The 13,730-nt window shown below is 32.5% G+C and overlaps 1 long non-coding RNA gene across 1 annotated transcript; it reads right to left on the minus strand.

Annotated features, from left to right (window-relative positions):
- Window positions 1-247: 247 nt before the first annotated feature.
- On the minus strand, window positions 248-8,701 carry LOC132726655 (uncharacterized). Its single transcript, XR_009625229.1, has 4 exons — window positions 8,545-8,701; window positions 5,652-5,779; window positions 4,467-4,581; window positions 248-3,728 (listed from the first exon to the last, which is right to left on the minus strand). It is a non-coding gene; the product is annotated as an uncharacterized LOC132726655 (long non-coding RNA).
- Window positions 8,702-13,730: the final 5,029 nt, after the last annotated feature.

The raw sequence follows: 13,730 nt of genomic DNA on the forward strand, positions 1-13,730 counted from the left end.
GCAATATTTTAACCTTTACTACTATAAATATCTTAAAAGACCGTATTAAAATCTGGACAAAACCGAGAAAAAATAAAAGTATGCACTGACAGAATAGTGATCGGTGAAGACCATGTGACATGTCGGCACGAATCTCCCGGGTGGTCTTGGCCCAGCACTTGTCCCATTAGTAGATTCCGGCGCCGCCCGCGGGCATTTCATATGATAAAATACCATTTTAATTACAATAATAACACTTCAACAATACTCATCATTTATTTTAACGATTTTATTCAAAATATAGTTCATTTTCTTAAACAATATTTATCTGCCTTCATAGAAGGACAGGATCGTGTAAATACAAATCTGGCCATTTAATTTGAAAATCCTAGCATTTTACATAATAATGCACATTATATATTTCACTAAAACGAAACTAAGTCATATCTGAACAAAACAAAACAAATAAGATATATATAAAAAAAATCATACCAAAATTACGGAATACAATATGGAACACCATGATAAACATAGCTCGTGATAAGAATCGCATGTAATATAATATTATTTTTTTCTTATCATTATCAAGAACATTACCATAATATAGCATGTATTCCATTGATATAAAAATACGGAATACAATAATGGACATAATTTCTTACTTAATTCAAAGACCTACGAAACTTTAATTTTCGTAACCAGGGACAAAAGTACATAAATGGCTTTTTCTGATATCAACCATTGTTTCAATCAGTACCTAAATAAAAAAAATCTTAAACATTGATAAAAACATTTTACTAAAAACAGACTCATTCGGCAAAGCATTTAGACACGCATGCGCACCGATTTTAAAAATAGTGAATGCAGTTAATGTGATGAATTTACAAATGTTATAATCTCGTACTTAAATCATACAATGGAATAAAGAAGGGATTATGGCAAGGTATAAAACATAATCGATCTCAATTTCAGACAAAATGACTGAATGAATCGATAAAAAATGGTCAATCTTTAAACTTTATACGCTAATATTATGACCTATTTCGTGTCAAGTTTTTAGTAAAGTTTTTTCTTACATACGCTCGACAAGTAAAATGAGTGCAAAAAGTTCATATCTTTTTAAGCTGCTTCATAAAATAATAGAAAATAGACCAAAAATTCAAGTTGGATGAATTTTTTTATACATGTACATTACTTACTCTACATATACTGAAAAACACCATGTTAAATCGGATTAGGTTATTAACATTTTACATAAACTATTTTTTAAATTGAAAAAAACTTAAGACACATTGGACGATTTGTCCTCTCTGTATTAAGTACATAGACTTATAAATAGACTTACGTATATTTACTCGTACATTTCATACATTTAACGTGAACATTCCATACATGAACTTATCATTCAGTATTTGGTATATCAATCTCACTTTTAAACATTTATTTTCCTCCCGTAAAAGTGATCTCAATAACATAAATATTCCATAACTTTATACATGTAATCATCAAATTCACTAGTTAAAAACATATGAACACACATTCTTTATCTATATATTTGGTACACTTAAGTGCTTTCATTTCCTTTTCTTTCGACACTGCCCTATAGATATAACAATTTTTTAAACATACAACAAAAACGATAAACTAACGCCCTGAAACAAACACAGACCGGTGTACATACACAGACACTGGGGAGTTACCTATACACAAAACAACGTAACGTAAAACATATAGTAAAGTATGTAACGCATATCTAGAGTAACAATCGTTACTGAAAATATATCGGTAAAATTACGATATGGAAAAAAAACGAACAAATAAAAAACACAGAGTAAACCAAAAAAACGAAAACAAAACAACAACAAACAAACAAACAAAACCAACAAAAGTTACACACACACAAAATACGTTAACGATAATGGAATTCGCAGATTTTGTTTTGTTAAACAATAAAGGGATTTTCATCTTAAAAATCATAACGTACAAAACATTAAACAAATTAAAAAAACGGGTTCGCGTTACTGCAAATCGGCATCTAAAACATAAATACATCACAACATCACAAGACACACACACACTCGAACATACTTTACAATTAACTGAACATCTTTTATTTTATGCCATAATGTTGTGTATGAAGATGTTATACGAAATTTACAGTACATACAAAAATACATATAAAGGCATGGAAACTAAAACTTCACATATGCAGTATGTTTATTTCGGAAATCATTTGTAGTGAAGAATACCCTTTTGAATAATAGGTCAGTCGTGCTAGAAAATACGCATATATACGATCATCTAAACCATACGCAGCTAACTGCTTGATGCTAAATATTGTATATAGCTTTGTGTGTCAAAACCTGCATATATGAAGTATCAGAGAACACATATAAACACAAAATTTAACATAAATATAAAGCTGTTAATAGGGGTCTCAGTATTTTTTTGTAAAAAGCTAAGATACATTAAGTTTATCTCCAACTCTGGGTTCATTGTACAGCATAATAAATTATAAATAATGGAACATACGTTACGATTTCTGTTTTGAATATCTTATTAATAAAAAAACAACCGAGACCCTTATAAGCAAAGCCCTATGATCTCAAGATGCCACATGTATATCACACATGTCTGTCACATACATAACTTTGTAACCATGACAACTCACGAAAGAAATAGACATTGTCGTGGAAACGGAAATTATTACGTGACACATTTGTAGTAACGCTAGTTTTAAGTTCCTGCATGGCTATCACAATTCTCCGATAGCTCTCATTTCTTCAGCTTACCCATCATTAGTTCGTACAAATTCGGAATATATCGCCACTTTCCGGCAGCTTTTTTGCATATTAGGGCATTTGTCGCCACTTTCCGCGATTTAAAAGTAACATGTGAGCGCTCGTTTCATCTTCGAGGTAGGATATCGAAAGTTCCGAAGTTTGCCGAATTTGCACGAAATGTTGATGGATGGTGCTCTGGGTCATAAAAAAGGATTGCATGAGTGTTGTCTCAAATAAAAGTAAAAACAAAAGAAGTCCTACAATATAAAGAAGACATTGGTTTAAAAGTTTTAAATTTCTACATTGGATTGATTAGAATGGCCATTGACCAATGAACCAAATTCATGTTGATCTCATGCTAAAATACTCATATTGTTACTGTTATTTTTAAATAAAGGAGGTGCTTGAATAACTGTTGACAACTGTTAATTTTTTGTACAATTATCATGCAAACCCTTCTTCACCTGTCATATTTTGTACACAATAGAACCTTCTCTTTACAGTTCCGATGTTTCAATATTCACTTATTTTGATTGTAGTTTTTTGCTCTTCTTATCTTCTACAGGAACTTGCGAAGAACTCCATGCATTTCCAAATATTGTTTTTTGTTAGTTTTTTATTAAATATTTATTTATAAGTCACATTACTGTGGGTATTAAAGCTATTGTCTCATTTTTAACAAAGTTACACACGCATGAATATCAATAGAAAAAGTAGTTCACCAAAAAGTAGTTCACCAATGAGTAAAGTTTAAATGCGGTTGATTTCGTTAGCTTATGAGATCATCACTTCGTGTAAAGGAACACAAAAACGTCACTTCAGGTGAAATTCTCCCTCGAATCGATTACTGTCCTCGGAATTACCATTTCGTTGCCACGGCTCCAATGTTAATGTTATTTTTCGATCACTATCACACGGAAATCTCTATTCCTCCTCTGAAGCCTTCGCATGCGCTCTACTTCCGCTCTGGAAAAAATACATGTATATACCAAATAAAGTTCTATATTGTCTATTATCATATAAGACATATTATGATAATGCCCCAACTTGAACTTAACTATGTAACTCATCTTAATTTAAAAAAGTTGCTTTAAATTATGATTACACCTTTATCGAAAATCATTCTGTCAACGTACCATTTGAATTACCATTTGAATCGCGTTTAGATTGTTTGAAATATTAAGCATTGTTTTGAAGACATTGTTTTAAAATTGGTGACATTTTGTGTGCTTTTTCTAGCAACTGTAGCTTCTGAAATATTTGCAAACATTGACAACAACATAGTGACTTTTGACAAGACAGGCGCCTGTTCAACTTTAACGAAACTTTTATCAAATGTCACTTGTTTTTAGCAATAACATTTTGCTAAAAGCAAATATAATTATTCTATTATTTCGAAAAATATTTAAGGCCAATCCTGGATGTATGTAGGTATTCTAGACTTAATGAAGGTCCATCCGCCTTTTCAGACACTTGCAGTACGAATCCCGGGCATGTCACCATTCATGTCCTAAAGGTTATTATCTACCAAAAGGTGACCTATAAATTTTGAATTCAGTATATCACGAATTTATGTCTTGTAACTTAACAAAAGCGTGACCCCTAATATGATCACGCCAAAAAATATTTTTTTGTTCTGTTGATCCTTTAATAAACTCTTATTGGAACGAAATATGTGCCTATAAAAAAGCATAAAACACTTACCGGCAAGTGTATGGGTTTCTCAGGCAATGTTCCAGTATAGCCAATCGCTGTGTGGCAACATGCCGGCGCCTCCGCCGGGAACTTTTGTGTTCACTTCTGATTAACCGCTGGTCAACTAGTTAAAGTATACAAAAAATGATGTATTCATATCTTACGAATTTATTCAAAGGAAAAACACAACAATTGTAGTTTTTCTCTATATCAGCGAACCATGAAATTGAAGTAGTTAAAAGTTGAGAACGCGCTAAAACAGCTATGGTTATAATATTCAAAAAATAATAATAATCAAATAATAATAATAATTATAATGATAATAATAATAATATGAAGAAGAAGAAGAAGAGGAGGCTGAAGATGAAGTAGAGCACGCCAGAACGGAACCGAATTGACCTTTGACCTTTATTAACGAATCTAAATAACATTTTCGTTCATTAAAAAGTATACAAGGATAATGACAGAATAAATACTGACGTTGATCACGTGTCTTAGCGAGATAATTACGGAGGATAAAGCTAGCGAAAAACAACTTACTTATAAAAAATATTCATTAACATGTCCATGTTTATGCATATTTATTTGCTAATGTATTGTGCCAAAATAATAGAGGATATGATTAACGACTTATATATGTGTCAGCCTGCTCTATATCCGATGTTGATAATATCTTTCTTAAATCATAAAATTCAAGGTGGTAATAAAGCGGTCAAGTTTAATTATATACATAATGTAACGTCCCTAACGATTCCTGTTTAGAATATCGAAGTTAAAAAAATCTTAAATAATCTTAAAGGGCTTTTACATGTATATGTGAAAAAAAAAATCAAATTATGTTATTTGTACAAACCGTCATTAAATTTCCGTTTCATTCCTAACCGTGATTATCTGGAGCTGAATAAGGACAAGAGACCGGGGTGGGGATGGGGATTAGATGTGAACATGAATTGTAATAAAGTCGTCTGTTTCCATACCCATGTATAATGGCTGGGTTCGAACCCTATTCGGGCCATGTTTCCTGATATGACACCAGTACTGTGACACCAGTACTGGTAAGTCCCAGGAAGTGGACTTGAAAGTGATTAATATAAGTGACAAGAAGTTGTCTAGCACTAAACTAGCCGTGTAATATTGACTGAAGTAAACAGGTTGTTTGAACATTTCCATTTAGATATACATTTATATACTTACTGTCTTTAACTAATGCCTCAAGTTCCGATTCTTTACCGGAGTGTGTCGGTCTACATATCACCACCTCTGTCAAAATCATCAGCACCAATGTGCAACATACTAGTGTTTTTGTAAGTTCCATTTTTAGTCTGCAAGTAAAATGAAAATGAAAAATAAAGAGCTAAAAAAGCATTGGATTAATTAATGTATCCGATATACGCCGGATAATACGGAGTTTAGCGAAGCGATAGCCACTAATATTACAGTTTGCGCGCGAAAAAAAAAGCTGAATTGCACATGTGCGTATCGCTTAATGCGACTATTCTAACATACTATTTCGACCTCATATGATGCCGCGCGCTGTAAAAAATTCAGAATCACATTTATTTTCAATTAATAAGTGTTTAAATTGAAACAGCAAATAGCTCTCTGCCTTTTTTCACTACAAAATTTGATTTTTTTTTACTATAAATAGGTACAATTAATGCTAAACCAATCCACCTGTGAGGCTTTCATAGTCGTTAATCTTTTGACATAATCTAAGTTAACCTTGAGCTTTGTTTAATTCGCTTTATTCAAATTAAATCAACTTTATTTAATGCACCGGGTTGTTAGATTTAAGACATAGTCACGCATACTGGAGTATTCATTAATTTTAATTTTGACAAAAGCCACTTGAGTGTCAACCGTTAATGAAGTCATGCACTTCAGTTTTATTTGTTTTATTATTCTTTTTCACAAAAGTACAATCAGATAACACTTGTTTACGCCGACTGTCTTCAATGCATAATCCCTCTTGTGTGGTCAGCTTGAAAAAAAAGAAGAAGAATTTAAATGGCTGTGGGGATTAAATCTTAAAAGTGTCAGATCGAGAATATTCTAGATCCTATTTAGTGATAGAAATGAACAGAACAGAACTTTAACAAGGTTTATCATTCATGAATAGCAGAGCCGTAACTGCAAAGCGTATCGGGCTGTACTTTTATATACTTTATATATTTGTTTTCTGGGGGAAAATATAACTATATTTATTCGAGTTTACATATCAGCTTGGAATATAGAAATTACTATATACAGATATTAAATTGCATATGTGAATGCATGCACGTAGTTCGCATGTATAAAAATGCGCGTACTTAAGCATATGGTTTACGTGTCGATCGCTTGTTTCCATGATGAGCGATGAAAAGTGGCAATTAAGGATGATTTGCTGACGCTGCAAAAATCAGTTACAGTCACGTGGTTTTTTTCTTCCTAATTATATTCATATATTAGTTACATTTCTAACATATATAGACCGCAATGACGTATATTTAAACTTAAATCAAAGGCCACCACGTCAACTGTCACAGTAAACATGTTTACGCGAAAAGTAGGATACCAAACAACAGGATTGTTTGAATTTGACGTTGAACCAACGAAATAAAAAAAATTTCACGGATCTGAAGCAAAAAAAACAAAAAAAAAAAAACAGCTGACTTTGCTACAACATTGCATGACCTTCCAAGAATTCACACTTCTAATCATTTCTTAAAACAATGTTATATTATCTAAACGGAAACACTAGTTACTAAGATTTGAAAATAAATAAAAAACATAAAAAATGAGTTCTTTCACTTTAGCATTCTCTTAACTGGCATTGTTCCAGTTTGAATTTTATTGCATGTATAATGAATATTTCATAATCGTATATACTTTTTATATAACATACAACGGTTTGTGCAAAAAATTAATTCAGTCTCAACACTCTCCCCTATTTTTAATTCACGGTCATGGGCTCTTTTAGTATATATATTATCTTTTCATCTAAACATGTTTTTCTCTAAAAGAAAAATCGGTTAAGCGCAAAATATCGTTCGACCTATTTAATCCGATTTTTTGAACACGCTAACTGGCAATGTGTCCAACTGATTTCTTAGTGAACAATAGATCTTTTAAAAGTATGCTTAATAATGCTAGTATCCACTTCATTTGCCCTGAACTCGAATATTTTCATAAAAAAAAATTCGTAAATGCTATGTAAAAACAACGTATTATCAAGATATTTTTATATTTCACTTTGTATGATAATTGCGGTTAAGGTTAAATATACAAGTAAATATACAAAGTTATTTTGCGTGATGTTTACGCCATACATACCGGACAAAGTCCGGTTATACAATATTAGCATAAAGGATAAACAACTGTATATACATGGTTACAAATCACTGATCAATCTTAGATCAATAGATTGATACCACGTGAAACAACAAAACAGCTGATCCGCTGAAAAATACCGGCCGGAGAATTCTGTGCAAATATGACGCAGCAAACTACTATACTACATGCATGCATGCATCATTGCGAAGTATGCAACTTGGAAAAATACTTCATATTATGAATTCTTCATTACAAATGCTATGCAAGAAAGAACTAGTAATAACTAATAACGTATATTATAAAAAAACACGTTTTGTCTGTTTTCAACTTAAAATATAAATGGGTCAGTCGGTTGTTCTAAAGTACGCAACTTTTTTCCATTTTGCTAAAAGTTCGCAGCAAAATGTGAAATACTTGATCATATTATCATGTAAAAATATAAGTTAAATAGCTTAGCATAAAATTGAAAAATGAACCACTGAACTTATATATGTGGCAAGCTACTATAAGTTCATGTATTACGGATTAACGGTTCTAATTAAGGTAAAATCCTAGTCAATAACAAGTCATATCGCATACTTAACCACAATTTCTTGAATGATATATTAAATAATGCATTAACAAACAGGCATTACAAAGAATTCATGAACTAGCGCCCGGTTCTTAACTTATACATGCATGTGAACATAATATATATATGTGTGTGCCTTAATTATATGGCAAAAACGTCTTTAAAGTAGCAAATAAAAATTAAAATACAAGTAAATTCACTTACCTTAGTTTCTTTTGATGATTAGTTATGAAAAAAAGTTTTAAGAATTTTAAAAAGTTTTTAGTCACTTTAAAACATTTCCCGATCAGCTGTTGGATTGCGATCAGCTGTTTTCGCCGCAAAACGCCGGTTATATAGGCGCGCGCATGACCCGTAAAGGTCACGGCTCGTAAGCTGATAAATGACCTAGTATGTGGACGCGCACGTCAAATTTGACTACGGTTAATGCATAGAATATATCATAAATGAATAATTGTTCATAATATGCGTGTTCGGGCATTAATTGTGTCGTTTAAATGAGGTAATTTTATATTATTTGCAAAAGAATCGAGGATGCACACGTGGTTTAATTGCGAAGGTGCGTTTCAAAACGGACCATCTGATTGGTTAAAAAGAGAGGTTTGGTAAGGAGGTGTGGCTTTCATCTGGACGAAACAGCTGATCTTAATGGGTTTTTTATGCTGTTTATGCGAGCACATGCAGTTTCTAATATAAAGGATTGATAAATGTTTTATCTGTCCTTGAATGTTTTACATATTGTTGTTCGTAAGAAAGCTCTTCTTTTTAAGATTTAATTATTGCATTGACCTGTTTTTATTGACCGCGTCGTTGACTTTACGCAATTAAAGAAACAAACCTATTTTCTTTAATCGCGTAATCAACACTTCTTTGTCCATTTTTATAATGAAATCCTTTAAAATAACTATGGAAGGTTCCAAATTCATAGTGGGCGGAGTCCATTGTATAAAAGGGTTAATTATGCCCTTGTATCATTTACCGTCTATATGACTAACGTTAACAAGTTTGTAGTTTGAACACTCAATTAACATGCTGAAATTGTGCTTGTTTCATACAAAGTTAAAAACATTTCATTATCAAAATACAAAAATTGGATGATGGTGGTGTTGGTATAGTCTAACCTCGATATAATGGCGGTATGCCACTTTGAATTCACCAGAGACAGGTCAGCCATCGCATAGTTCCTGGATAGGTTGCCGAGCAGTTAACTACTCCAGGTCCTTCACTATCGCAAAGAAACTGATAACTTCTATACACACCAGAGCATAGGTACAGTGCGAATGACCGTGGAAAGAATTTCATGATCAATGAAATCGAAAGCGGCCTGCACCGTGCGGCCCGGGAATCGAACCCGGGTTTGTTTCATTTTACGCCTTTTCCCCCAACAGTATTTCAGTCATATAGGCGGGTAGTTTCCTAACCATCGTTCCTGGAGAGTTACATTAGTACTAGACTACCTTCCTCTGCCCTAAACTACCAAAGCATCTCCCGGGAATCGAACCCGGTCGTTTGTTTCACAGTATAAGGCTCAGTTTACCATTTGAGCTAACTGCGCAGTATAATACATGACAAAAACATAAATTATCATCATTTTGTCAGCCATTTTCTGTATTTTAGTTGATAAATTTTCATCAGAGGGTATCTTGCTTTCTATGTATTTCATTCTAATTATTTGAAACATACATGACAAATTATGACATACATGAATCAAGTCTGTATAGCATAACCTTGTTTTCTCGTTTAACACTTGTCGCCCCTTACCCCCCTCCCCGGTCATCCCTTAGACAAGTTAAGTAAGCGCACTTCTTTGCAAAGTCACTAGCCTTAAAATACTTCATGAATTAGGTCACATAGAAAAAAAAGGTCACATAGAGAAAGGGCAGTTTAATAAGCGATCAAAACTACTATTGCCAACAATTGATAACAATTTACCTAATTATAGCTGAATATTGCCAGAATTTAGCTCACGGCTTTCAGTAACGCCTGGTCCGTAAAATATCACGGCCATCAGAAACAAGTAGGTTGGTTCGCTTTCTGTAAAACGTGACGGTCTCTAGTTATACATGGTTGGACTGTTTTCCGTTAAACATCACGGTTTCCAGTATATGGTGATTCTTAGTAAAAAAATCTCGTCCTCTCAAAACATGTGGTTTTGGATTGATTTCTGTAAAACATCACGTGCTTCCAGAAATGCACTTGGTTTTGGACTTCATTCTGTTAACACGAGGGTCATGGAAATTCTTAACATGGAATAGGCACGGGTTTCAAAATGACTAGAGCTACGGTCACTAACAATAAACCTCGCTAACAAACAAAAAAACAAAAAAAAAAACAAGAAAAGAATGTTCATTTTTTATTGCAGATAGTTTCAACAAATACGATTTGTTTAATGAGACAGACTGATCCCATAACCTGATAACATTTAAGGCTTAATAGATTCAAAAGTCTTCATATACAAATAAAAAAATCGGTAACTAGAGATGACACTATATAAGTATATATACTAGTATATATACTAGCAAATGAAGAGTATCATTTCTATGTTGTAAACATAAAGGTACATCTTTTTATAACGATTTTGTTGCTGCACCAAAGAAAACTCAAGAATGGAATTTAGATAGTTCTTCTACTTCTATAAGACAAATTAGATTGTTTAATCATTTTGTTGTTTCTGTAATTCACTAAATATCAAATGCGTATTTTTTATGACTCTGGATCAGTGTCCTGTAAGGTCAGTTACACTGCTGGCAATGAATTAACCGCAAACCTTGGCGTATATCATTATAGACACACCTTGTCCAAAATACCTAAATAAATTTATATCATATTTTGATATTTTTGAGTCGATGACCCAAGCTTTTTAGTAATATTTAAAGAAAATTTAAAACACTTCGGCAGCACTTTTTTAATGTTTCTTATACTTTGAAAATGTAAATCTTCAAAAAAAAATCACTTATTTCTCTGTATTAAATGTTAAGTTGAATTTGACCCCATTTTTCCACTGAATCATATCGCCTTGTTATTTTTAGAGATGTATATACATTTATTGACATATACATATATATAACTTCACATACTTAACAATCAAATCAACAAGCCCAGTAATAAAGTTATTATACAAGAGCTGTCAGAAGGACAGCGCGCTCGACTTTTTTAGTGCTTGCCTATAAAACAAAACTTTGACAGTTAAGGGCACACAAGACTTTAACTAGGAATTTCTAAGTACAAATCAAGAAACATTTTCACAGAGTTATCTTCTCTTGCTTACAGATAGGTCTCATGATGGCACATAAGAACTCCAACTTCCAAAGTAATATCTCAAATGGTTAAGTCAACAAGTGGACAAGAATGAAAATCTTAACTGAGTTTCTAAGTCAAAAAGGGCCATAATTCAAATAAAATCCTTAACAGAATTACCTTCTCCTGCCCATGTTTTGGGACCATGATGGTAAACAAGTATTCCAACTTTCAAATTAATATCTCAAACAGTTCAGTCAAAAAGTGGACTGGTACTAAAAACTTAACCAAGATTCTAAGTCGATAAAAGGCCTTAATTTTTAAAACAAATCCTTGACAGAGTTACCTTCTCTTGCGTACAGATGGGGTAATGATGTGAAATAGCATTAAAAGTTTCAAAGCAATATCTCAAAGGGTTAAGGCAATAAGTGGATTTTACCCATATTCAATGTATTTTCTAAGTCAAAAAGGGGCATAATTCTGTCAAAAACCTTGACAGAGTTATGTCCTCTTGTCTGTTGATGAAGGTCGTGATGGTAAACAAGTATGGTCAGTTTCAAAGCAATACCTCCAATGGTTTTGAAATAAAGTGAGGTGGTACAAAAAACTTAACCAAGCTCAATACACTTTCTAAGTCAAAAAAGGGCCATAATTCTGTCAAAAACCTTGACAGAGTTATGTACTCTTGTCTGTAGATGGAGGTTATGATGGTGAACAAGTATGGTAAGTTTCAAAGCCATACTTGCAATACTTCTGAAATAAAGTGGGGTGGTACGAAAAACTTAACCAAGGTGTGACGCCAACGCCAACGCCGACGCCGACGCCGACGCCGACGCCGGGGCGAGTAGGATAGCTCCCCTTTTCATAGAAAAGTCGAGCTAATAATGTATTACACCCTGAATTCAATCAGGGCAAATGACATGTACACTGCAACTTTACAAAGGGAGATAATTCATGGACGCACTGATGATGAATGTATCAAAATTAACAAGTTTACGCATTGAATCTAAGGACACGTTAAATCTAAGGACGGCAATTGAACGTACATGTAGTAATTTTTAATTAAATGTACATGTAGATTACAAATATTCTTTGAAAAAATTGGATTTAAAAACCAGTGTGTTACAAAATCTAAGCATACAAGACTTAAAATAACTTAAATCAACTTACTTATAAAGCAGAATACTAAGGGCAGTAAAATCAGAAGAAAAACAAAAGAAAAAATATATAATAACTAAAATTGATCAATCTATTTATTCAAAATAACCTTCTCTATATCAATTTTAATTCCATTCAATTAAAAAATCTTTTGAAAAAGTTGCAGAAAAAACAGTACAAGGTATCTTTCAAAATCTTAGATATATGGGCCATGTATCATTTTTTGTTTCAAGCAGGATAAAGATCCATATAAAAATATACAAATCTGTACAAAAATATACAGTTAAATCTGTGAACAAAGGCCATTCAAAGGAGACACAAAATATGGTCTTTATATACAAGTGGTCTTTATTTGGAGGTTATAATGGGCACATTAATCAGTGTAGGGTTGTTGAAGAAAGGCCTTTATTGACGGGATGGTCTTTATTCTGGGGTGGTTTAACTGTACCTAACTATTATTTTTTATATCTATAACTAAAGTTTGATCAAGTAATAATAATGACTAGAAGATAATTTTAGTAGAAAATAATACAAGAAGTTAATAGCCAACTATGTTCCTACAGATATCTTAGAAGCTTAAGGATGGGCAGGCTGGTCTGGCTCTATTCTGGTGTCAAAAGCTAACTGATTTTCATTCCAGCATGTAAATCTACATATATTTCCATACACATATTATTTATAAACTTTGAATCAGTCTGGAAACAAGCAGACCTGGGGCTGATTACATTGATCAGTAATTGATTTAATTACAATTACTTTCAGTTTTTATTGTAATTGATTAAGATTGATTACTCACACTTGCCTCTGTAATCAATTAAATTACAATTATTTTAAGAGAGTAATTGATTGATAATTGATTACATTCAATGTAAAGTAGAATTCTTACTTAAGACCACCCCTGAATTAAGACAACCCCTTTAATAAGACTATTTTTTACAAGGTTCTTTAGACAATGGTGAAATGATCCAGAATTAAAAACAACTGCTTATCCACTT

The sequence above is a fragment of the Ruditapes philippinarum genome, unplaced genomic scaffold, assembly GCF_026571515.1.
Source record: "Ruditapes philippinarum isolate M1 unplaced genomic scaffold, ASM2657151v2 ctg2284_1_1_1_1, whole genome shotgun sequence".
Lineage (NCBI taxonomy): Eukaryota > Metazoa > Mollusca > Bivalvia > Venerida > Veneridae > Ruditapes > Ruditapes philippinarum.